We start from the raw sequence: 27,267 nt of genomic DNA, 5'->3' as shown, positions 1-27,267 counted from the left end.
ACCTTCCCCATGGTGAGCGTTGCTTGGTTGAAACGCTTGCCCCTGTGCAATCGACAAGGCAGCAACAAAAACACCATGGGAACACGGTATTGAGGCTTTGTTCTGACCGCTCATTCGGTGTCGCGTTTCTTTCAAGCAATTCTCCCGGTTAGCCCACACTCGGCTCGCTCCCAGAGCCGTGTTAAAGTCTACTTCGCATTCACTCTCTTTTCTCAGCAGACTCTTGGGATTTTATCTATAAAATGAATTCCTTCACTCAAACTATGTTAAAACTGCTTTGTCCTTCATATTTACCATGTCTAGAAAGATTAAAAAAAAATAAAAAAAACGTTGTACTTTGCAGTAAAAGAAAGAGCAAATCTAAAGTTTCAGGAATCCGAGAATAAGCTTACTTTCATGAGTTCTTCACGATTTCGGATTTTGCTATAAAATGAATTCCTTCACTCAAACTAAATTAAAACTGCTAAACCGCTAATCTGTTACATGTAAGGCAGATGTCAAATTCACCGAAATAGGATCTAAGGGTATTCGGCCAATCGAGCTGTAGCAGCTTTGGTAAAAGAGTATAAGTTGAAGAGTTTGTGAATAAAGGTGTGCGCACACATAGTGAGCTGTAGGAAAATAGGCAGGGAGCAATGCCGGCTGGGGTATATGTTCTTGTATGTTGTCTGACTGTTTGATTTGAATGTGTTGTGTAAGTGTCCTGTTGAATGTTACATGTTTGGGCTTTGACACTTCACTGTGGTTGTTAACTGTGTGGTGTGTCCTGAAATGTTATATGTTTGGGCTGTGTGACATGCTTAATGCTTGTCAGTAGCTACCCACTTATTCATATATAGCAACTGACAACATAAGAAGTCTGGACATACTTTGATAGTAGTTGTAGAAGTATCCTTATTGATAATAGATAAACTAATTCATAGTGATAGAACAGTAGATGAACAGGTGCCTGCACATGTCTCACGAAAATAAAATGGGTGTATGATTGCTGACGGCAGAGCAATACTGCCAAACTTATGAGTTCTTGTGGCAAACTTGATTCAGTGTCTTGACGTGTATACGCTGTTTCGCTGACTTGATTGTCACAAGAAACAAAGTGTGTTTGATAAGATCCGACCATTTTATTACGGGAGGATCAGTATGTATGGATTCTGATGTGACTGATAAACCCATTCGTATCTTAAGCATAATCTAATACGTGAGACAACGCCCTGGCACACAATCAAAAAAAAAAAGAGAGAGCGGTTTTGTGTCCCCACAGTCCATAATGTAGAAAAGAGAGAAAAAAGCCTTTCTGATTTGGTGTGTGTGCTCACAGTGCAGAGTGTAGAGAAAAGAGAGAAAAGAAAGCCGTTTTGGTGTCACGGGTGTTGTGACTTACACACACACATTTCTAAATTGAGAAAGGAAATTATTTTAGAGGAAGCAATAGAGTTTAGATCCCACATTTGTTGATAGGCATTCATTTATTTCTTCACTTCTGATGAAGTTTCAACAATAAACAACAAACTTTGTATTATGAGAAAGAACCAGACTCATTCTTCAGGAATCCGAAAATAAGCTCTATTTTACGAGTTATGCACGAATTCGGATTCTCCTATAAAACGAATTCCTTAACTCTAACCAAGTTAAGACTGCTTTGTCCTTCATATTTATTCATGTCTAATCAAGTTTCAACGATAAACAACGTTGTACTTTGTAGAATGAGAAAGAACTTCTTCAGCAATAAGCGTCTCACGACATATGACGAAATACAGATTTTGCTATAAAATTAATTCCTTCTATCAGCCTGACTTAAAACTGTTTGTCCTCCTTATTTATCCACTTCAAATCAAGTTTCAACAATTAAAAAAATGCTGTAGTTTGAGAAAAAACAACTTAATCTTAAGCAATCATTATAAAAAGAGGGTAAGAAAAGGTGCAAATGCCAACCATACATCACTAAAAGGTGGAGCGGAAGTATTCGGCTGCAAGTAGGTGTGAATGTTCGACCATAATTTGTAAAAAGCGGGTAAGAAAAGGTTCGAATGCCCGACTATATATTAACAAAAGTGGGAGGAGAGGTCTTCGGATGAGAGTGGGTGAGAATTTCCAACCATAATCTATAAAATGCGGTGGAAAAAAAAGGTGTGAATACCCCATAGAACACTAAAAGGTGAAGCGGAAGGGTTCGGCTGCAAGAAGGTGTGAATGTCCGACTATATTTGGTGAAAAGCAGGTGAAGCAAGGTCTGAATGCCCAACCTTACATCATCAAAAGCGAGATCAGAGGTGTTTGGCTGCAAGAAGGCCATAGTTTGCCAAAAGCGGGTAAGGTGCGAATGACCGATTATACACCATCAACAAAAGTGGGGGCGGAGGTGTTCAGCTGCAAGAAGGTCTGAATGTCCAACAATAATTGCTAGAAAACATGAAAGAGAATTTTTGAATATCAAACCGCACATGATCATAAGCGGCAGAGGAGGTGTGCAGCTGCAAGAAGGTGTGAGTGTCCAACCATAATTACTGAAAAATGGGTAAGAAAAGGTTTGAATGCCCAACCATGCATCATCAAAAGCAGGAGTGGATGTGTTCGGCTACAAGAAGGTTTGAATGTCCAACCATAGTTTGTAAAAAGCGGGTAAGAAAAGGTTCGAATGCCCGAACATACACCATCAAAAGCAGAAGCGGAGGTGTTCAGCTGAAAGAAGGTCTGAATGTCCATCAGTAATTGCTAGAAAACATGAAAGAAAATTTTCGAATATCAAACCACACATGATCATAAGTGGGAGAGGAGGTGTTCAGCTGCAAGAAGGTGTGAATGTCCACCCATAATTACTGAAAAATGGGTAAGAAAAGGTGCAAGTGCCAACCATACATCACTAAAAGGTGGAGCGGAAGTATTCGGCTGCAAGTAGGTGCGAATGCTTGACAATGTATGATCAAAAGAGGGAGCGGAGGTTTTCGGCTGCAAGGTCTGAATGTCCAACCATAATTTGTAAAAACCGGGGAAGAAAAGGCTCGAAAGCCCGACTATACACCATCAAAAGCGGGAGCGGAGGTGTTCGGCTGCAAGTAATTGTGAATGTTCGACCAAAATTTGTAAAAAGCGGGTAAGAAAAGGTTCGAATGCCCGACTATATATTAACCAAAGCAGGAGGAGAGGTCTTCGGATAAGAGTGGGTGAGAATTTCCAACCATAATCTATAAAATGCGGTGAAAAAAAAGGTGTGAATACCCCATAGAACACTAAAATCTGGAGCAGAAGTGTTCGGCTGCAAGAAGGTGTGAATGTCCGACTATATTTGGTGAAAAGCAGGTGAAGCAAGGTCTGAATGCCCAACCTTACATCATCAAAAGCAAGATCAGAGTTGTTTGGCTGCAAGAAGGCCATAGTTTGCCAAAAGTGGGTAAGGTGCGAATGTCCGACTAAATATCAACAAAATTTGGGGCGGAGGTTTTCGGATGCAAGTGGGTGTGAATATCCCACCATACAAGTATGGTGGAGAGGAAGCTGTGAATAGCCGACCATAGTTTGGAAAAAGCGGGTAAGAAAAGGTTTGAATGCCCGAACATACACCATCAAAAGAGGGAGCGGAGGTGTTCCGCTGTACGAAGGTGTGAATGTCCGACCATACTTGGTAAAAAGTGGGTAAGAAAAGGTTAAAATACCCGACTGTACACAATCAATAGCGGGAGCGGATGTGTTCGGCTACAAGAAGGTGTGACAGTCCGACCATGGTTTGTAAAAAGCGGGTAAGAAAAGGTGCAAATGTCCGACAATGTATGATCAAAAGAGAGAGCGGAGGTTTTTGGATACACGAAGGTTTGAATGTCCTACCATAGTTTGTAAATAGCGGGTAAGAAAAGGTTCGAATGCCCGACTATACACCATAAAAAGCGGGAGCGGAGGTGTTCCGCTGTAAGACGGTGTGAATGTCCGACCATAGTTGGTAAAAAGCGGGTAAGAAAAGGTTAAAATACCCGAGTGTACACAATCAATATCGGGAGCGGAGTTGTTCGGCTACAAGAAGGTGTGAAAGTCCGACCATGGTTTGTAAAAAGCAGTTAAGAAAAGGTTCGAATATCCAACCAAACATAATCAAAAGCGGGAGCAGAGCTGTTCGACTGCAAGTAGGTGTGAATGTCCAGCCATAATTACTCACAAACGGGGGAAGAAAAGGTAGTATTGCCAGACCATACATGATCAAAACAGGGAGCGGAGGTTCAGCTGCAAGGTGTGAATGTCTGACTATAGTTTGTAAAAAGCGGGTAAGACAAGGTGCGAATGCCCAACAATGTATGATCAAAAGAGAGAGCGGAGGTTTTCGGCTGCAAGGTCTGAATGTCCAACCATAATTTGTAAAAACCGGGTAAGAAAAGGCTCGAAAGCCCGACTATACATCATCAAAAGCGGGAGCGGAGGTGTTCAGCTGCAAGAAGGTGTGAATGTTCGACTAAAGTTTGTAAAAAGCTGGTAAGACAAGGAGCGATGTCCCGACATTGTATGATCAAAAGCGGGAGCGGAGGTGTCCAGCTGTGAGTAGGTGTGAATGTCCGACCATAATTGCTGAAAAATGTGTTAGAAAAGGTAAGAATACTGGACCATACATCATCAAAAGCGGGAGAGGTGGTGTTCGGCTGCAAGAAGGTGTGAAAGTCCAACAATGGTTTGTAAAAAGCGGGTAAGAAAAGGTTAAAATACCCGACTGTACACAATCAATAGCGGGAGCGGATGTGTTCGGCTACAAGAAGATGTGAAAGTCCGACCATGGTTTGTAAAAAGCGGGTAAGAAAAGGTTCGAATGCCCGACTATACACCATCAAAAGCGGGAGCAGAGGTGTTCCGCTGTAAGACGGTGTGAATGTCCGACCATACTTGGTAAAAAGCGGGTAAGAAAAGGTTAAAATACCCGACTGTACACAATCAATAGCGGGAGTGGAGTTGTTCGGCTACAAGAAGGTGTGAAAGTCCGACCATGGTTTGTAAAAACCGGGAAGAAAAGGCTCGAAAGCCCGACTATACACGATCAAAAAGAAGGTTTGAATGTCCATCAATAATTGCTTTAAAACAAGAAAGTAAATTTTCGAATATCAAACCGCACATGATCATAAGCGGGAGAGGAGGTGTTCGGATGCAAGAAGGTGTGAATGTCCACCCATAATTCATGAAAAATGGGTAAAAAAAAAGGTGCGAATGCCTAACAATACATTATCAAAAGCAGGTGTGAATGTCAGATCATAATTTGTAAAAAGCTGATGAGAAAGGGTGAGAATGCCCGACTATCCACCATCAAATGCGGGAGCGGAGGTGTTCGGCTCTGAGTAGGTGTGAATGTCCGACCATAATTGCTGAAGAATGTGTTAGAAAAGGTAAGAATGCTGGACCATACATCATCAAAAGCGGGAGAGGTGGTGTTCGGCTGCAAAAAGGTGTGACTGTTCGACTAAAGTTTGTAAAAAGTGGGTAAGACAAGGTGTGAATGCCTGACAATGTATGATCAAAAGCGGGAGCGGAGGTGTTCAGCTGCAAGAAGGTCTACATGTCCATCAATAATTGCTAGAAAACATGAAAGAAACTTTTCGAAAATCAACCCGCACATGATCATAAGTGGGATAGGAGGTGTTCAGCTGCAAGAAGGTGTGAACGTCCGACCAAAGTTTGTAAAAAAGCAGTTAAGAAAAGGTTCGAATATCTAACCAAACATAATCAAAAGCGGGAGCAGAGCTGTTCGACTGCAAGTAGGTGTGAATGTCAGAGAATAATTTGCAAAAAGCTGATGAGAAAGGGTGAGAAATCCCGACTATACACCATCAAATGCGGTAGCGGAGTTGTTCGGCTGTGAGTAGGTGTGATTCTCCAACCATAATTGCTGAAAAATGTGTTAGAAAAGGTAAGAATGCCGGTCCATACATCATCAAAAGCGGGAGAGGTGGTGTTCGGCTGCAAGTAGGTGTGAATGTCCATTAATAATTGCTTTAAAACATGAAAGAAAATTTTCGAATATCAAACCTTACATGATCATTAGCGGGAGAGGAGGTGTTCAGCTGCAAGAAGATGTGAATATCCACCCATAATTACTGAAAAATGGGTAGGAAAAGATGCGAATGTCCAACCATAAATCATCAAAAGCAGGAGTGGAGTTGTTCAGCTAAAAGAAGGTATGAAAGTCCAACCATGGTTTGTAAACAGCGGGTAAGAGAAGGTTCGAATACCCGAATATATACCATCAAAAGCGGAAGTGGGGGTGTTCGGCTGCAAGAAGGTGTGAACGTCCGACCAAAGTTTGTAAAAAGCAGTTAAGAAAAGGTTTGAATATCCAACCGAACATAATCAAAAGCGGGAGCAGAGCTGTTCGACTGCAAGTAGGTGTGAATGTCAGATCATAATTGCTGAAAAATGTGATAGAAAAGACTAAAATGCCGGACAATACATCATCAAAAGCGGGAGAGGGGGTTTTTCGGCTGCAAGTAGGTGTGAATGTCCAGCCATAATTACTCACAAACGGGGGAAGAAAAGGTAGTATTTCCAGACCACACATGATCAAAACAGGGAATGGAGGTGGTTCAGCTGCAAGGTGTGAATGTCTGACTAAAGTTTGTAAAAACCGTGTAAGACAAGGGGCGAATGCCCGACAATGTATGATCAAAAGAGGGAGCGGAGGTTTTCGGCTGCAAGGTCTGAATGTCCAACCATAATTTGTAAAAATCGGGTAAGAAAAGGCTCGAAAGCCCGACTATACACCATCAAAAGCGGGAGCAGAGGTGTTCAGGTGCAAGCAGGTCTGAATGTCCGACCAATAATTACTGAAAAATGGGTAAGAAAAGGTGCGAATGCCAAATCATACATCATCAAAAGCAGGAGCGGATGTGTTCGGCTACAAGAAGGTTTGAATGTCCAACCATAGTAAGTAATAGGTGGGTAAGAAAAGGCTCGAATTCCCGACTATACACCATCAAAAGCGGAAGCGGAGGTGTTCGGCTGCAAGATATTGTGAACGTCCGACCAAAGTTTGTGAAAAGCAGTTAAGAAAAGGTTCGAATATCTAACCAAACATAATCAAAAGCGGGAGCAGAGCTGTTCGACTGCAAGTAGGTGTGAATGTCAGATCATAATTTGCAAAAAGCTGATGAGAAAGGGTGAGAATGCCCGACTATACACTATCAAATGTGGGAGCGGAGGTGTTCGTCTGTGAGTAGGTGTGAATGTCCAACCATAATTGCTGAAAAATGTGTTAGAAAAGACTAGAATGCCGGACCATATATCATCAAAAGCGGGAGAGGTTGTGTTCGGCTGCAAGAAGGTGTGAATGTCCAGCCATAATTACTCACAAACGGGTAAGAAAAGGTACTATTGCCAGACCATATATGATCAAAACAGGGAGCGGAGGTGGTTCAGCTGCAAGAAGGTTTGAATGTCCGACTAAAGTTTGTAAAAAGCGGGTAAGACAAGGTGTGAATGCCCGACAATGTATGATCAAAAGAGGAGCGGAGGTTTTCGGCTGCAAGAAGGTCTGAATGTCCACCCATAATTACTGAAAAATGGGTAAGAAAAGGTGCGAAAGCCCAACCGTACATGAGAAAGTGTTCGACTGCAAGTAGGTGTGAATGTAAGATCATAATTTGTAAAAAGCGGGTAAGAAAAGGTAAGAATGCCCAACCATAAATTATCAAAAGCGGCAGCAGAGTTTAGGCTGGTATTTATCAATGTCTAGATAGATTTCAACAAAAAACAACGTTGTACTTTGCAGTAAAAGAAAGTGCAAATCAAAAGTTTTAGGTATCCGAGAATAAGCTTATTTTCATGAGTTCTGCACGATTTCGGATTTTATGTATAAAATGAATTCATTCACTCAAACCAAGTTAAAACTGCTTTTTCCTTCATATTTATCAATGTCTAGATCGACTTCAACAAAGAACAACATTGTATTTTGCAGTAGAAGAAAGAGCAAAACTTAAGGATCAGGAATCCGAGAATAAGCTTCTTTTCATACGTTCTGCATGATTTGGGATTTTATGTATAAAATGAATTCCTTCACTCAAACTAAGTTAACACTGCTTTGTATTTCATATGTACCCATTTCTACATATATTTCAAGCATAAACCTCCTCATACTACCCTGAATGAGAAAGAACCACACTTGTGATTAAGCCATACGCCCCTTTTGAGGAGTTCTGCATGATTTGGGATTTTATCTATAAAATCAATTCCTTCACTCAAACTATGTTAAAACGGCTTTTACCTTCATATTTATCAATGTCTCGATAGATTTAAACAAAAAAACAACGTTGTACTTTGCAGTAAAAGAAAGAGCCAATCAAAAGTTTTAGGAATCCGAGAATAAGCTTATTTTCATGAGTTCTGCACGATTTCGGATTTTATGTATAAAATGAATTCATTCACTCAAACCAAGTTAAAACTGCTTTTTCCTTCATGTTTATCAATGTCTAGATCGACTTCAACAAAGAACAACATTGTATTTTGCAGTAGAAGAAAGAGCAACACTGAAGGATCAGGAATCCGAGAATAAGCTTATTTTCTTATGGGCAAGTGGGAACTGCTTTGTCCTTCATATTTATCAATGTGTAGATGGATTTCAACTTCTTCTACTGCAAAGTCCAATGTTTTTCTTTGTTGAAGTCGATCTAGACATTGATGAATATGGAAGGACAAAGCAGTTTTAACTTGGTTTGAGCAAAGCAATTCATTTTATAGCAAAATCCGAAATCGTGCAGAACTCATGAAAGCAGGCTTATACTCGGATTCCTGAAACTTTAGATTTGCTCTTTCTTTTACTGCAAAGTACAACGTTGTTTTTTTGTTTAAATATTTCTAGACATGGTAAATATGAAGGACAAATCAGTTTTAACATAGTTTGAGTGAAGTAATGCATTTTATAAGCAAAATCCCAAATCATGCAGAACTCACGAAATGCTTTTTCTCGCTTTTCACTGCTTTTTACAAACTTTGGTCGGACGTTCACACCTTCTTGCATCCGAACACCTCCGCTTCCGCTTTTGATGATGTATATTCGGGCATTCGAAACTTTTTTTACCCGCTTTTTACAAACCATTGTTGGACTTTCACACCTTCTTGCAGCCGAACACCACCTCTCCCGCTTTTGATGATGTATGGTCCAGTATTCTTACCTTTTCTAACACATTTTTCAGCAATTATGGTCGGACATTCACACCTACTCACAGCTGGACATCTCCGCTCCCGCTTTTGATCATACAATGTCGGGACATCGCTCCTTGTCTTACCAGCTTTTTACAAACTTTAGTCGAACATTCACACCTTCTTGCAGCTGAAGACCTCCGCTCCCGCTTTTCATGATGTATAGTCGGGCTTTCGAGCCTTTTCTTACCCGGTTTTTACAAATTATGGTTGGACATTCAGACCTTGCAGCCGAACACATCCGCTCTCTCTTTTGATCATACATTGTTGGGCATTCGCACCTTGTCTTACCCGCTTTTTACAAACTATAGTCAGACATTCACACCTTGCAGCTGAACCTCCGCTCCCTGTTTTGATCATGTGTGGTCTGGAAATACTACCTTTTCTTCCCCCGTTTGTGAGTAATTATGGCTGGACATTCACACCTACTTGCAGCCGAACACCACCTCTCCCGCTTTTGATGATGTATTGTCCGGCATTCTAGTCTTTTCTATCACATTTTTCAGCAATTATGATCTGACATTCACACCTACTTGCAGCTCTGCTCCCGCTTTTGATTATGTTCGGTTGGATATTCAAACCTTTTCTTAACTGCTTTTTACAAACTTTGGTCGGACGTTCACACCTTCTTGCAGCCGAACACCCCCACTTCCGCTTTTGATGGTATATATTCGGGTATTCGAACCTTCTCTTACCCGCTTTTTACAAACCATGGTTGGACTTTCATACCTTCTTGTAGCTGAACAACTCCACTCCTGCTTTTGATGATTTATGGTTGGACATTCGCATCTTTTCCTACCCATTTTTCAGTAATTATGGGTGGATATTCACATCTTCTTGCAGCTGAACACCTCCTCTCCCGCTAATGATCATGTAAGGTTTGATATTCGAAAATTTTCTTTCATGTTTTAAAGCAATTATTAATGGACATTCACACCTACTTGCAGCCGAACACCACCTCTCCCGCTTTTGATGATGTATGGACCGGCATTCTTACCTTTTCTAACACATTTTTCAGCAATTATGGTTGGAGAATCACACCTACTCACAGCCGAACAACTCCGCTACCGCATTTGATGGTGTATAGTCGGGATTTCTCACCCTTTCTCATCAGCTTTTTGCAAATTATTCTCTGACATTCACACCTACTTGCAGTCGAACAGCTCTGCTCCCGCTTTTGATTGTGTTTGGTTAGATATTCGAACCTTTTCTTAACTGCTTTTTTACAAACTTTGGTCGGACGTTCACACCTTCTTGCAGCCGAACACCTCCGCTCCCTCTTTTGTTGGTGTATGTTCGGTCATTCGAACCTTTTCTTACCCGCTTTTTACAAACCAGGGTCGGACTTTCACACCTTTTAGTAGCCGAACAACTCCGCTCCCGCTATTGATTGTGTACAGTCGGGTATTTTAACCTTTTCTTACCCGCTTTTTACCAACTATGGTCGGACATTCACACCTTCGTACAGCGGAACACCTCCGCTCCCTCTTTTGATGGTGTATGTTCGGGTATTCAAACCTTTTCTTACCCGCTTTTTCCAAACTATGGTCGGCTATTCACAGCTTCCTCTCCACCATACTTGTATGGTTGGATATTCACACCCACTTGCATCCGAAGACCTCTGCCCCAAATTTTGTTGATATTTAGTCGGACATTCGCACCTTACCCGCTTTTGGCAAACTATGGCCTTCTTGCAGCCAAACACCTCTGATCTCGCTTTTGATGATGTAAGGTTGGGCATTCAGACCTTGCTTCACCTGCTTTTCACCAAATATAGTCGGATATTCACACCTTCTTGCAGCCGAACACTTCCGCTCCACCTTTTAGTGTTCTATCACACCTTTTTTTCACCGCATTTTATACATTATGGTTGGAAATTTTCAACCACTCTCATCCGAAGACCTCTCCTCCCGCTTTCTTTAATATATTTGAACTTTAGTCGGACATTCAAACCTTCTTGCAGCTGAACCACCTCCGCTCCCTGTTTTGATCATATATGGTCTGGCAATACTACCTTTTCTTACCCGTTTGTGAGTAATTATGGCTGGACATTCACACCTACTTGCAGCCGAACACAACCTCTCTCGCTTTTGATGATGTATGGACCGGCATTTTTACCTATTCTAACACATTTTTCAGCAATTATGGTCGGAGATTCACACCTACTTGCAGCCGAACACCACCTCTCCCGCTTTTGATGATGTATTGTCCGGCATTCTAGTCTTTTCTATCACATTTTTCAGCAATTGTGATCTGACATTCACACCTACTTGCAGCTCTGCTCCCGCTTTTGATTATGTTCGGTTGGATATTCAAACCTTTTCTTAACTGCTTTTTACAAACTTTGGTCGGACGTTCACACCTTCTTGCAGCCGAACACCCCCACTTCCGCTTTTGATGGTATATATTCGGGTATTCGAACCTTCTCTTACCCGCTTTTTACAAACCATGGTTGGACTTTCATACCTTCTTGTAGCTGAACAACTCCACTCCTGCTTTTGATGATTTATGGTTGGACATTCGCATCTTTTCCTACCCATTTTTCAGTAATTATGGGTGGATATTCACATCTTCTTGCAGCTGAACACCTCCTCTCCCGCTAATGATCATGTAAGGTTTGATATTCGAAAATTTTCTTTCATGTTTTAAAGCAATTATTAATGGACATTCACACCTACTTGCAGCCGAACACCACCTCTCCCGCTTTTGATGATGTATGGACCGGCATTCTTACCTTTTCTAACACATTTTTCAGCAATTATGGTTGGAGAATCACACCTACTCACAGCCGAACAACTCCGCTACCGCATTTGATGGTGTATAGTCGGGATTTCTCACCCTTTCTCATCAGCTTTTTGCAAATTATTCTCTGACATTCACACCTACTTGCAGTCGAACAGCTCTGCTCCCGCTTTTGATTGTGTTTGGTTAGATATTCGAACCTTTTCTTAACTGCTTTTTTACAAACTTTGGTCGGACGTTCACACCTTCTTGCAGCCGAACACCTCCGCTCCCTCTTTTGTTGGTGTATGTTCGGTCATTCGAACCTTTTCTTACCCGCTTTTTACAAACCAGGGTCGGACTTTCACACCTTTTAGTAGCCGAACAACTCCGCTCCCGCTATTGATTGTGTACAGTCGGGTATTTTAACCTTTTCTTACCCGCTTTTTACCAACTATGGTCGGACATTCACACCTTCGTACAGCGGAACACCTCCGCTCCCTCTTTTGATGGTGTATGTTCGGGTATTCAAACCTTTTCTTACCCGCTTTTTCCAAACTATGGTCGGCTATTCACAGCTTCCTCTCCACCATACTTGTATGGTTGGATATTCACACCCACTTGCATCCGAAGACCTCTGCCCCAAATTTTGTTGATATTTAGTCGGACATTCGCACCTTACCCGCTTTTGGCAAACTATGGCCTTCTTGCAGCCAAACACCTCTGATCTCGCTTTTGATGATGTAAGGTTGGGCATTCAGACCTTGCTTCACCTGCTTTTCACCAAATATAGTCGGATATTCACACCTTCTTGCAGCCGAACACTTCCGCTCCACCTTTTAGTGTTCTATCACACCTTTTTTTCACCGCATTTTATACATTATGGTTGGAAATTTTCAACCACTCTCATCCGAAGACCTCTCCTCCCGCTTTCTTTAATATATTTGAACTTTAGTCGGACATTCAAACCTTCTTGCAGCTGAACCACCTCCGCTCCCTGTTTTGATCATATATGGTCTGGCAATACTACCTTTTCTTACCCGTTTGTGAGTAATTATGGCTGGACATTCACACCTACTTGCAGCCGAACACAACCTCTCTCGCTTTTGATGATGTATGGACCGGCATTTTTACCTATTCTAACACATTTTTCAGCAATTATGGTCGGATATTCACACCTACTCACAGCCGAACAACTCCGCTCCCGCATTTGATGATGTATAGTCGGGCATTCTCACCCTTTCTCATCAGCTTTTTACAAATTATGATCTGACATTCACACCTACTTCCAGTCGAACAGCTCTGCTCCCGCTTTTGATTATGTTTGGTTAGATATTCGAACCTTTTCTTAACTGCTTTTTACAAACTTTGGTCGGACGTTCACAATATCTTGCAGCCGAACACCTCCGCTTCCGCTTTTGATGGTGTATATTCGGGCATACGAACCTTTTCTTACCCGCTTTTTACAAACCAAGGTCGGACTTTCACACCTTCTCTTAGCTGAACAACTCCGCTCCCTCTTTTGATTGTGTACAGTCGGGTAATTTAACCTTTTCTTACCCGCTTTTTACCATCTATGGTCGGACATTCACACCGTCTTACAGCGGAACACCTCCGCTCCCTCTTTTGATGATGTATGGTTAGGCATTCGCACCTTTTCTTACCCATTTTTCAGTAATTATGGGTAGACATTCACACCTTCTTGCAGCTGAACACGTCCTCTCCCGCTTATGATCATGTGCAGTTTGATATTCGAAAATTTTCTTTCATGTTTTCTAGCAATTATTGATGGACATTCAGACCGTCTTGCAGCTGAACACCTCTGCTCCCACTTTTGATGGTGTATAGTCGGGCTTTCGAGCCTTTTCTTCCCCGGTTTTTACAAATTATGGTTGGACATTCAGACCTTCTTGCAGCCGAAAACCTCCAATCCCTCTTTTGATCATACATTGTCGGGCATTCGCACCTTTTCTTACCCGCTTTTTACAAACCATGGTCGGACTTTCACACCTTTTAGTAGCCGAACAACTCCGCTCCCGCTATTGATTGTGTACAGTCGGGTATTTTAACCTTTTCTTACCCGCTTTTTACCAACTATGGTTGGACATTCACACCTTCTTACAGCAGAACACCTCCGCTCCCTGTTTTGATTATTTATGGTTTGACATTCGCACCTTCTCTCACCCGCCTTTTACTATGGTCGGCCATTCACAGCTTCCTCTCCACCATACTTGTATGGTGGGATATTCACACCCACTTGCATCCGAAGAGCTCCGCTTCCGCTTTTGATGGGAACTGACAACATAAGAAGTCCGGACATACTTTGATAGTATATGAATAAGTGGGTAGCTACTGACAAGCATTAAGCATGTCACACAGCCCAAACATATAACATTTCAGGACACACCACACAGTTAACAACCACAGTGAAGCGTGCCAAAGCCCAAACATGTAACATTCAACAGGACACTTACACAACACATTCAAATCAAACAGTCAGACAACATACAAGAACATATACCCCAGCCGGCATTGCTCCCTGCCTATTTTCGTACAGCACACTATGTGTGCGCACACCTTTATTCACAAACTCTTCAACTTATACTCTTTTACCGAAGCTGCTACAGCTCGATTGGCCGAATACCCTTTGATCCTATTTCGGTGAATTTGACATCTGCCTTACATATAACAGATTAGCGGTTTAGCAGTTTTAATTTAGTTTGAGTGAAGGAATTCATTTTATAGCAAAATCCGAAATCGTGAAGAACTCATGAAAGTAAGCTTATTCTCGGATTCCTGAAACTTTAGATTTGGTCTTTCTTTTACTGCAAAGTACAACGTTGTTTTTTTTGTTTAAATCTTTCTAGACATGGTAAATATTAAGGACAAAGCAGTTTTCACATAGTTTGAGTGAAGGAATTCATTTTATAGATAAAATCCCAAGAGTCTGCTGAGAAAAGAGAGTGAATGCGAAGTAGACTTTAACACGGCTATGGGAGCGAGCCGAGTGTGGGCTAACCAGGAGAATTGCTTGAAAGAAACGCGACCCCGAATGAGCGGTCAGAACAAAGCCTCAATACGGGATTCTCGTGGTGTTTTTGTTGCTGCCTTGTCTTTTGCACAGAGTAAAAGACAAGGCAGCCATCGAATAGGGCCCGATTGTTCCTACTTGGTCAGCCGAGGAGCAAGGGGGGGGGAGCAAGTGTCTCAACCAAGCAAAGCTCACCATGGGGAAGGTGGCTATGCCAACAAGCCTGATGCCCTGCTCCCGCAGTGACGGATAACCGTACTCTGGTTTCTCTTCATAACGTACAAGTCTTTCGCCTTTTACTAAAGATTTCTGTGGAGAGCAGCACTAATGAGTTGTTTCTATTTTTGGCAGGCTTTACCTTTGCGGGTGAAGCCCTTTCTGTCTGTGCAAAAGAAATCTTGTTACTGTGCAGAGTGACTTCTCTGAGTAGAGTTGCCTTACTTGTTGCGACTGTGCCGATGTTCGAAGCTGGAGTGCAAAGTTGTTGCTTGAATGGTGCTTGCTGGAGCGTGCGGGAGTGCAAAGTTATACCATTTAAAAGGGCTGAAGAGTGCTCAGTGCAGCGGGTGGGCGACACTCTGGCCACCTTGAAAACCGAGGTTACATCCACTACCAGGGGCAGCCCAAGTTCTGCCGCAAGTGTGGTGAGCATGGGCACCTGGTTGAGGCTTGTACCAAGGTGTTATGTGGGAAGAGCAGAGAAATTGGGCAAACTTTTGGAGAGTGTCCAAATGGCAGGAAATGTAATCTCTGTGGATAATTAAATCACCTCTTCAGAGATTGCCCTAAATCTTTTGCCAACAAATTAAAGACGGTAAAGCCACAGTCAAGCCAACAAAGAGAAGGACCAAAGGTGGCAGTTGGTGAACAAAGTGAAGAGGTTGACCCAATAAATTCAAACTTCCCGCCAAAAGCTTGGATTGGAAGTGAGGAGCAAAAAGGGGAGGGGCCTGTAGAGGCCTCACCACTCAGTGTTGAAGTCTGTGAGAATTCACAGGCAGAGGGTGGAGCTACGCTAAATGACGAGGAAGAGCAGACAGGTGAGTCTAGTGAAGATACTCACCTCCCCGAAGGTCAACAGAAGGTCAATTTGTTGATAGGCATTCATTTATTTCTTCACTTCTGATGAAGTTTCAACAATAAACAACAAACTTTGTATTATTAGAAAGAACCAGAATCATTCTTCAGGAATCCGACAATAAGCTCTGTTTTATGAGTTATGCACGAATTCGGATTCTCCTATAAAACGAATTCATTAACTCAAACCAAGTTAAGACTGCTTTGTCCTTCATATTTATTCATGTCTAATCAAGTTTCAACGATAAACAACGTTGTACTTTGTAGAATGAGAAAGAACTTCTTCAGCAATAAGCATCTCTCGACATATGACGAAGTACAGATTTTGCTATAAAATTAATTCCTTCTATCAGCCTGACTTAAAACTGTTTGTCCTCCTTATTTATCCACTTCAAATCAAGTTTCAACAAATAAAAAAAAGTTGTAGTTTGAGAAAGTACAACTTAATCTTCAGCAATCAGTATAAAAAGAGGTGCAAATGCCAACCATACATACCTACAAGGTGGAGCGGAAGTATTCAGCTGCAAGTAGGTGTGAATGTTCGACTATAATTTGTAAAAAGCGGGTAAGAAAAGGTTCGAATGCCCGACTATATATTAACAAAAGCGGGAGGAGAGGTCTTCGGATGAGAGTGGGTGAGAATTTCCAACCATAATCTATAAAATACGGTGAAAAAAAATATGTGAATGCCTCATAGAACACTAAAAGCGGAAGTGTTCGGCTGCAAGAAGGTGTGAATGTCCGACTATATTTGGTGAAAAGCAGGTGAAGCAAGGTATGAATGCCCAACCTTACATCATCAAAAGCGAGATCAGAGGTGTTTGGCTGCAAGAAGGCCATAGTTTGCCAAAAGCGGGTAAGGTGCGAATGACCGACTAAATATCAACAAAAGTGGGGGCGGAGGTCTTCGGATGCAAGTGGGTGTGAATATCCCACCATACAAGTATGGTGGAGAGGAAGCTGTGAATGGCCGACCATAGTAAAAGGCGGGTGAGAGAAGGTGCGAATGTCAAACCATACATAATCAAAACAGGGAGCGGAGGTGTTCTGCTGTAAGAAGGTGTGAATGTCCAACCATAGTTGGTAAAAAGCGGGTAAGAAAAGGTTAAAATACCCGACTGTACACAATCAATAGCGGGAGCGGAGTTGTTCGGCTACTAAAAGGTGTGAAAGTCCGACCATGGTTTGTAAAAAGCGGGTAAGAAAAGGTGCGAATGCCCGACAATGTATGATCAAAAGAGGGAGTGGAGGTTTTCGGCTGCAAGAAGGTCTGAATGTCCAACCATAATTTGTAAAAACCGGGGAAGAAAAGGCTCGAAAGCCCGACTATACACCATCAAAAGTGGGAGCGGAGGTGTTCAGCTGCAAGACGGTCTGAATGTCCATCAATAATTGCTAGAAAACATGAAAGAAAATTTTCGAATATCAAACTGCACATGATCATAAGCGGGAGAGGAGGTGTTCAGCTGCAAGAAGGTGTGAATGTCTACCCATAATTACTGAAAAATGGGTAAGAAAAGGTGCGAATGCCTAACCATACATCATCAAAAGAGGGAGCGGAGGTGTTCCGCTGTAAGACGGTGTGAATGTCCGATCATAGTTGGTAAAAAGCGGGTAAGAAAAGGTTAAAATACCCGACTGTACACAATCAAAAGAGGGAGCGGAGTTGTTCAGCTAAGAGAAGGTGTGAAAGTCCGACCATGGTTTGTAAAAAGCGGGTAAGAAAAGGTTCGTATGCCCGAATATACACTATCAAAACCGGAAGCGTAGGTGTTCCGCTGCAAGAAGGTGTGAACGTCCGACCAAAGTTTGTAAAAAAGCAGTTAAGAAAAGGTTCGAATATCTAACCAAACATAATCAAAAGCGGGAGCAGAGCTGTTCGACTGCAAGTAGGTGTGAATGTCAGAGAATAATTTGCAAAAAGCTGATGAGAAAGGGTGAGAAATCCCGAATATACACCATCAAATGCGGTAGCGGAGTTGTTCGGCTGTGAGTAGGTGTGATTCTCCAACCATAATTGCTGAAAAATGTGTTAGAAAAGGTAAGAATGCCGGTCCATACATCATCAAAAGCGGGAGAGGTGGTGTTCGGCTGCAAGTAGGTGTGAATGTCCATTAATAATTGCTTTAAAACATGAAAGAAAATTTTCGAATATCAAACCTTACATGATCATTAGCGGGAGAGGAGGTGTTCAGCTGCAAGAAGGTGTGAATGTCCAGCCATAATTACTCACAAACGGGTAAGAAAAGGTACTATTGCCAGACCATATATGATCAAAACAGGGAGCGGAGGTGGTTCAGCTGCAAGAAGGTTTTAATGTCCGACTAAAGTTTGTAAAAAGCGGGTAAGACAAGGTGTGAATGCCCGACAATGTATGATCAAAAGAGGAGCGGAGGTTTTCGGCTGCAAGAAGGTCTGAATGTCCACCCATAATTACTGAAAAATCGGTAAGAAAAGGTGCGAAAGCCCAACCGCACATGATCATAAGTGGATGAGAAGGTGTTCGACTGCAAGTAGGTGTGAATGTAAGATCATAATTTGTAAAAAGCGGGTAAGAAAAGGTAAGAATGCCCAACCATAAATTATCAAAAGTGGCAGCAGAGTTTCGGCTGGTATTTATCAATGTCTAGATAGATTTCAACAAAAAACAACGTTGTACTTTGCAGTAAAAGAAAGTGCAAATCAAAAGTTTTAGGAATCCGAGAATAAGCTTATTTTCATGAGTTCTGCACGATTTCGGATTTTATGTATAAAATGAATTTCTTCACGCAAACTAAGTTAACACTGCTTTGTCCTTCATATTTACCCATTTCTACATATATTTCAAGCATAAACTTCCTCATATTACCCTGAATGAGAAAGAGCCACACTTGTGATTAAGCCATATCTCCCTTTTGAGGAGTTCTGCATGATTTGGGATTTTATCTATAAAATTAATTCCTTCACTCAAACTATGTTAAAACGGCTTTTACCTTCATATTTATCAATGTCTCGATAGATTTAAACAAAAAAAAACAACGTTGTACTTTGCAATAAAAGAAAGAGCAAATCAAAAGTTTTAGGAATCCGAGAATAAGCTCATTTTCATGTGTTCTGCACGATTTCGGATTTTACGTATAAAATTAATTCATTCACTCAAACCAAGTTAAAACTGCTTTTTCCTTCATATTTATCAATGTCTAGATCGACTTCAACAAAGAACAACATTGTATTTTGCAGTAGAAGAAAGAGCAAAACTGAAGGATCAGGAATCCGAGAATAAGCTTCTTTTCATACGTTCTGCATGATTTGGGATTTTATGTATAAAATGAATTCCTTCACTCAAACTAAGTTAACACTGCTTTGTCCTTCATATGTACCCATTTCTACATATATTTCAAGCATAAACTTCCTCATACTACCCTGAATGAGAAAGAACCACACTTGTGATTAAGCCATACGCCCCTTTTGAGGAGTTCTGCATGATTTGGGATTTTATCTATAAAATCAATTCCTTCACTCAAACTATGTTAAAACGGCTTTTACCTTCATATTTATCAATGTCTCGATAGATTTAAACAAAAAAACAACGTTGTACTTTGCAGTAAAAGAAAGAGCCAATCAAAAGTTTTAGGAATCCGAGAATAAGCTTATTTTCATGAGTTCTGCACGATTTCGGATTTTATGTATAAAATTAATTCATTCACTCAAACCAAGTTAAAACTGCTTTTTCCTTCATATTTATCAATGTCTAGATCGACTTCAACAAAGAACCACATTGTATTTTGCAGTAGAAGAAAGAGCAACACTGAAGGATCAGGAATCCGAGAATAAGCTTATTTTCTTATGGGCAAGTGGGAACTGCTTTGTCCTTCATATTTATCAATGTGTAGATGGATTTGAACTTCTTCTACTGCAAAGTCCAATGTTTTTCTTTGTTGAAGTCGATCTAGACATTGATGAATATGGAAGGACAAAGCAGTTTTAACTTGGTTTGAGCAAAGCAATTCATTTTATAGCAAAATCCGAAATCGTGCAGAACTCATGAAAGCAGGCTTATACTCGGATTCCTGAAACTTTAGATTTGCTCTTTCTTTTACTGCAAAGTACAACGTTGTTTTTTTGTTTAAATATTTCTAGACATGGTAAATATGAAGGACAAATCAGTTTTAACATAGTTTGAGTGAAGTAATGCATTTTATAAGCAAAATCCCAAATCATGCAGAACTCACGAAATGCTTTTTCTCGCTTTTCACTGCTTTTTACAAACTTTGGTCGGACGTTCACACCTTCTTGCATCCGAACACCTCCGCTTCCGCTTTTGATGATGTATATTCGGGCATTCGAACCTTTTTTTACCCGCTTTTTACAAACCATTGTTGGACTTTCACACCTTCTTGCAGCCGAACACCACCTCTCCCGCTTTTGATGATGTATGGTCCAGTATTCTTACCTTTTCTAACACATTTTTCAGCAATTATGGTCGGACATTCACACCTACTCACAGCTGGACACCTCCGCTCCCGCTTTTGATGATGTATAGTCGGGCTTTCGAGCCTTTTCTTACCCGCTTTTTACAAACTATAGTCAGACATTCACACCTTGCAGCTGAACCTCCGCTCCCTGTTTTGATCATGTATGGTCTGGCAATACTACCTTTTCTTCCCCCGTTTGTGAGTAATTATGGCTTGACATTCACACCTACTTGCAGTCGAACTGCTCTGCTCCCGCTTTTGATTATATTTGGTTTGGATATTCGAACCTTTTCTTAACTGCTTTTTACAAACCATGGTCGGACTTTCACACCTTCTTGTAGCCGAACAACTCCGCTCCCGCTATTGATTGTGTACAGTCGGGTATTTTAACCTTTTCTTACCCGCTTTTTACCAACTATGGTCGGACATTCACACCGTCTTACAGCGGAACACCTCCGCTCCCGCTTTTTATGGTGTATAGTCAGGCATTCGAACCTTTTCTTACCCGCTATTTACAAACTATGGTAGGACATTCAAACCTTCGTGTATCCGAAAACCTCCGCTCTCTCTTTTGATCATACATTGTCGGACATTCGCACCTTTTCTTACCCACTTTTTACAAACCATGGTCGGACTGTCACACCTTCTTGTAGCCGAACACATCCGCTCCCGCTATTGATTGTGTACAGTCGGGTATTTTAACCTTTTCTTACCCGCTTTTTACCAAGTATGGTCGGACATTCACACCTCCGTACAGCGGAACACCTCCGTTCCCTCTTTTGATGGTGTATGTTCGGGCATTCAAACCTTTTCTTACCCGCTTTTTCCAAACTATGGTCGGCTATTCACAGCTTCCTCTCCACCATACTTGTATGGTGGGATATTCACACCCACTTGCATCCAAAAACCTCCGCCCCAAATTTTGTTGATATTTAGTCGGACATGCGCACCTTACCCGCTTTTGGCAAACTATGGCCTTCTTGCAGCCAAACACCTCTGATCTCGCTTTTGATGGTGTAAGGTTGGGCAGTCAGACCTTGCTTCACCTGCTTTTCACCAAATATAGTTGGACATTCACACCTTCTTGCAGCCGAACACTTCCGCTCCACCTTTTAGTGTTCTATCACACTTTTTTTTCACCGCATTTTATACATTATGGTTGGAAATTTTCAACCACTTTCATCCGAAGACCTCTCCTCCCACTTTTGTTAATATATTTGAACTTTAGTTTGACATTCAAACCTTCTTGCAGCTGAACCACCTCCGCTCCCTGTTTTGATCATATATGGTCTGGCAATACTACCTTTTCTTACCCGTTTGTGAGTAATTATGGCTGGACATTCACACCTACTTGCAGCCGAACACAACCTCTCTCGCTTTTGATGATGTATGGACCGGCATTTTTACCCTTTCTCATCAGCTTTTTGCAAATTATGATCTGACATTCACACCTACTTGCAGTCGAACAGCTCTGCTCCCGCTTTTGATTATGTTTGGTTGGATATTCGAACCTTTTCTTAACTTCTTTTTACATATTTTGGTTGGACGTTCACACCTTCTTGTAGCCGAACACTTCCACTCCTGCTTTTGATGATGTATGGTTGGGCATTCACACCTTTTTTTTGCCCATTTTTCAGGAATTATGGGTGGACATTCACACCTTGCAGCTGAACACCTCCTATCCCACTTATGATCATGTGCGGTTTGATTTTCGAAAAGTTTCTTTCATGTTTTCTAGCAATTATTGATGGACATGTAGACCTTCTTGCAGCTGAACACCTCCGCTCCCGCTTTTGATCATACATTGTCAGGCATTCGCACCTTGTCTTACCCACTTTTCACAAACTTTAGTCGAACAGTCACACGTTTTTGCAGCCGAACACCACCTCTACCGCTTTTGATGATGTATGGTCCAGCATTCTTACCTTTTCTAACACATTCTTCAGCAATTATGGTCGGACATTCACACCTACTCAGAGCCGAACACCTCCGCTCCCGCATTTGATGGTCTATAGTCGGGCATTCTACAGCGGAAAAGACTCATTCTTATGTTTGGTTAGATATTCGAACCTTTTCTTAACTGCTTTTTACAAACTTTGGTCGGACGTTCACAATATCTTGCAGCCGAACACCTCCGCTTCCGCTTTTGATGGTGTATATTCGGGCATACGAACCTTTTCTTACCCGCTTTTTACAAACCAAGGTCGGACTTTCACACCTTCTCTTAGCTGAACAACTCCGCTCCCTCTTTTGATTGTGTACAGTCGGGTAATTTAACCTTTTCTTACCCGCTTTTTACCATCTATGGTCGGACATTCACACCGTCTTACAGCGGAACACCTCCGCTCCCTCTTTTGATGATGTATGGTTAGGAATTCGCACCTTTTCTTACCCATTTTTCAGTAATTATGGGTAGACATTCACACCTTCTTGCAGCTGAACACCTCCTCTCCTGTTTATGATCATGTGCAGTTTGATATTCGAAAATTTTCTTTCATGTTTTCTAGCAATTATTGATGGACATTCACACCGTCTTGAAGCTGAACACCTCCGCTCCCACTTTTGATGGTGTATAGTCGGGCTTTCGAGCCTTTTCTTCCCCGGTTTTTACAAATTATGGTTGGACATTCAGACCTTCTTGCAGCCGAAAACCTCCACTCCCTCTTTTGATCATACATTGTCGGGCATTCGCACCTTTTCTTACCCGCTTTTTACAAACCATGGTCGGACTTTCACACCTTCTTGTAGCCGAACAACTCCGCTCCCACTTTTGATGGTGTATAGTCGGGCTTTCGAGCCTTTTCTTCCTACTCAGAGCCGAACACCTCCGCTCCCGCATTTGATGGTCTATAGTCGGGCATTCTACAGCGGAAAAGACTCATTCTTATGTTTGGTTAGATATTCGAACCTTTTCTTAACTGCTTTTTACAAACTTTGGTCGGACGTTCACAATATCTTGCAGCCGAACACCTCCGCTTCCGCTTTTGATTGTGTATATTCGGGCATACGAACCTTTTCTTACCCGCTTTTTACAAACCAAGGTCGGACTTTCACACCTTCTCTTAGCTGAACAACTCCGCTCCCTCTTTTGATTGTGTACAGTCGGGTAATTTAACCTTTTCTTACCCGCTTTTTACCATCTATGGTCGGACATTCACACCGTCTTACAGCGGAACACCTCCGCTCCCTCTTTTGATGATGTATGGTTAGGAATTCGCACCTTTTCTTACCCATTTTTCAGTAATTATGGGTAGACATTCACACCTTCTTGCAGCTGAACACCTCCTCTCCTGTTTATGATCATGTGCAGTTTGATATTCGAAAGTTTTCTTTCATGTTTTCTAGCAATTATTGATGGACATTCACACCGTCTTGAAGCTGAACACCTCCGCTCCCACTTTTGATGGTGTATAGTCGGGCTTTCGAGCCTTTTCTTCCCCGGTTTTTACAAATTATGGTTGGACATTCAGACCTTCTTGCAGCCGAAAACCTCCACTCCCTCTTTTGATCATACATTGTCGGGCATTCGCACCTTTTCTTACCCGCTTTTTACAAACCATGGTTGGACTTTCACACCTTTTAGTAGCCGAACAACTCCGCTCCCGCTATTGATTGTGTACAGTCGGGTATTTTAACCTTTTCTTACCCGCTTTTTACCAACTATGGTTGGACATTCACACCTTCTTACAGCAGAACACCTCCGCTCCCTGTTTTGATTATGTATGGTTTGACATTTGCACCTTCTCTCACCCGCCTTTTACTATGGTCGGCCATTCACAGCTTCCTCTCCACCATACTTGTATGGTGGGATATTCACACCCACTTGCATCCGAAGACCTCCGCCCCCACTTTTGTTGATATTTAGTCGGTCATTCGCACCTTACCCGCTTTTGGCAAACTATGGCCTTCTTGCAGCCAAACACCTCTGATCTCGCTTTTGATGATGTAAGGTTGGGCATTCAGACCTTGCTTCACCTGCTTTTCACCAAATATAGTCGGACATTCACACCCACCTGCATCCGAAGACCTCCGCCCCCACTTTTGTTGATATTTAGTCGGTCATTCTCACCTTACCCGCTTTTGGCAAACTATGGCCTTCTTGCAGCCAAACACCTCTGATCTCGCTTTTGATGATGTAAGGTTGGGCATTCAGACCTTGCTTCACCTGCTTTTCACCAAATATAGTCGGACATTCACACCTTCTTGCAGCCGAACACTTCCGCTCCACCTTTTAGTGTTCTATCACACCTTTTTTCACCGCATTTTATACATTATGGTTGGAAATTTTCAAACACTCTCATCCGAAGACCTCTCCTCCCGCTTTTGTTAATATATTTGAACTTTAGTCGGACATTCAAACCTTCTTGCAGCTGAACCACCTCCGCTCCCTGTTTTGATCATATATGGTCTGGCAATACTACCTTTTCTTACCCGTTTGTGAGTAATTATGGCTGGACATTCACACCTACTTGCAGCCGAACACAACCTCTCTCGCTTTTGATGATGTATGGACCGGCATTCTTACCTTTTCTAACACATTTTTCAGAAATTATGGTCGGATATTCACACCTACTCACAGCCGAACAACTCCGCTCCCGCATTTGATGGTGTATAGTCGGGCATTCTCACCCTTTCTCATCAGCTTTTTGCAAATTATGATCTGACATTCACACCTACTTGCAGTCGAACAGCTCTGCTCCCGCTTTTGATTATGTATGGTTGGATATTCGAACCTTTTCTTAACTGCTTTTTACAAACTTTGGTTGGACGTTCACACCTTCTTGTAGCCGAACACATGCACTCCTGCTTTTGATGATGTATGGTTGGGCATTCGCACCTTTTTTTTTACCCATTTTTCAGGTATTATGGGTGGACATTCACACCTTCTTGCAGCTGAACACCTCCTCTCCCACTTATGATCATGTGTGGTTTGATTTTCGAAAATTTTCTTTCATGTTTTCTAGCAATTATTGATGGACATTTAGACCTTCTTGCAGCTGAACACCACCTCTCCCAATTTTGATTATGTATGGACCGGCATTTTTACCTTTTCGAACACATTTCTAAATTGAGAAAGGAAATTATTTTAGAGGAAGCACTAGAGTTTAGATCCCACATTTGTTGATAGGCATTCATTTATTTCTTCACTTCTGATAAAAATGATAAGACTGACCTAAAGAATTGGAGGCCCATCACACTTTTAAACTTTGACTGTAAACTTTTTAGCAAGGTTTTAACGACACGGATGTCCTCTGTTTTAGAGGAGGTAATTCACCCAGACCAGGCTTGTGCGATCTCAGAGAGACAACTCACCGACAGCCTCGTACTGATTCGAGACATCATTGATTACGCTAGAGACAGAAACACCCGGCTTGTCATCTTAAATTTAGACTTTGAAAAAGCTTTTGATCGGGTCTCTCATCAATATCTCTTTCAGGTGTTGCAGCCATCGAATAGGGCCCGATTGTTCCTACTTGGTGAGATTTGCTTGGTTGAGACGCTTGCTCCCCCCCCTTGCTCCTCGGCTGACCAAGTAGGAACAATCGGGCCCTATTCGATGGCTGCCTTGTCTTTTACTCTGTGCAAAAGACAAGGCAGCCACAAACACCACGGGAACACCGTATTGAGGCTTTGTTCTGACCACTCATTCGGTGTCGCGTTTCTTTCAAGCAATTCTCCCGGTTAGCCCACACTCGGCTCGCTCCCAGAGCTGTGTTAAAGTCTACTTCGCATTCACTCTCTTTTCTCAGCAGATTAAAAGAAAGTTTCATCTTGGGCTCCCTGAAACTTCCATCCTGCACCGCTGTTTGCTTTTTCACAAGAGCAGAGAAGAGCGCACCGTTCCCAGCGGCACTGCAGTACTGGGTCGATGCTTGGAGTGAACGGAGCAAGCTTCTTTTTCAACTCCTATTCTTAAAAATCCATTTAATATGTAGTCCTCGTATAGAGGACATATTAAACTGATAAGAACAGATACTACACTTGATCTTAGCCAAAAGGCCGAGAAGCGATAACTGTCCACTGTTTCAGGTCCGAGGGCCCTTGCTGGCACAATGCGCACTTGTAGCAGTGTTCTTTTTATGGCCATAGGTGGCTAGAGTGTCACGTTGCACCTCCGCCCACCCGCTGCACTGAGCACTCTTCAGCCCTTTTAAATGGTATAACTTTGCACTCCCGCATGCTCCAGCAAGCACCATTCAAGCAACAACTTTGCACTCCAGCTTCGAACATCGGCACAATCGCAACAAGTAAGGCGACTCTACTCAGAGAAGTCACTCTGCACAGTAACAAGATTTCTTTTGCACAGACAGAGAGGGCTTCACCCGCAAAGGTAAAGCCTGCCAAAAATAGAAACAACTCATTAGTGCTGCTCTCCACGAAAGTCTTTAGTAAAAGGCGAAAGACTTGTATGTTATGAAGAGAAACCAGAGTACGATTATCCGTCACTGCGGGAGCAGGGCATCAGGCTAGTTGCCATAGCCACCTTCCCCATGGTGAGCGTTGCTTGGTTGAAACGCTTGCCCCTGTGCAATCGACAAGGCAGCAACAAAAACACCACGGGAACACCGTATTGAGGCTTTGTTCTGACCGCTCATTCGGTGTCGCGTTTCTTTCAAGCAATTCTCCCCGTTAGCCCACACTCGGCTCGCTCCCAGAGCCGTGTTAAAGTCTACTTCGCATTCACTCTCTTTTCTCAGCAGACTCTTGGGATTTTATCTATAAAATGAATTCCTTCACTCAAACTATGTTAAAACTGCTTTGTCCTTCATATTTACCATGTCTAGAAAGATTTAAACAAAAAAAAAACAACGTTGTACTTTGCAGTAA

At 42.1% G+C, this 27,267-nt stretch overlaps 3 non-coding genes across 3 annotated transcripts; 1 reads left to right on the top strand and 2 right to left on the bottom strand.

Moving 5' to 3' along the window:
• The first annotated feature begins 15,163 nt into the window (after positions 1-15,163).
• Positions 15,164-15,277, top strand: LOC140274187 (U5 spliceosomal RNA). The gene has a single exon (XR_011908163.1). It is a non-coding gene; the product is annotated as a U5 spliceosomal RNA (small nuclear RNA).
• A 10,990-nt stretch (positions 15,278-26,267) lies between these two features.
• On the bottom strand, positions 26,268-26,451 carry LOC140274154 (U2 spliceosomal RNA). Its single transcript, XR_011908133.1, has one exon. It is a non-coding gene; the product is annotated as a U2 spliceosomal RNA (small nuclear RNA).
• A 308-nt stretch (positions 26,452-26,759) lies between these two features.
• Positions 26,760-26,873, bottom strand: LOC140274315 (U5 spliceosomal RNA). The gene has a single exon (XR_011908280.1). It is a non-coding gene; the product is annotated as a U5 spliceosomal RNA (small nuclear RNA).
• Between the last annotated feature and the right edge of the window lie 394 nt (positions 26,874-27,267).

This window comes from Leuresthes tenuis, unplaced genomic scaffold (genome assembly GCF_036924035.1).
Source record: "Leuresthes tenuis unplaced genomic scaffold, fLeuTen1.0.hap1 SCAF_17, whole genome shotgun sequence".
Lineage (NCBI taxonomy): Eukaryota > Metazoa > Chordata > Actinopteri > Atheriniformes > Atherinopsidae > Leuresthes > Leuresthes tenuis.
This window is presented reverse-complemented; position numbering and strand designations above follow the sequence as displayed.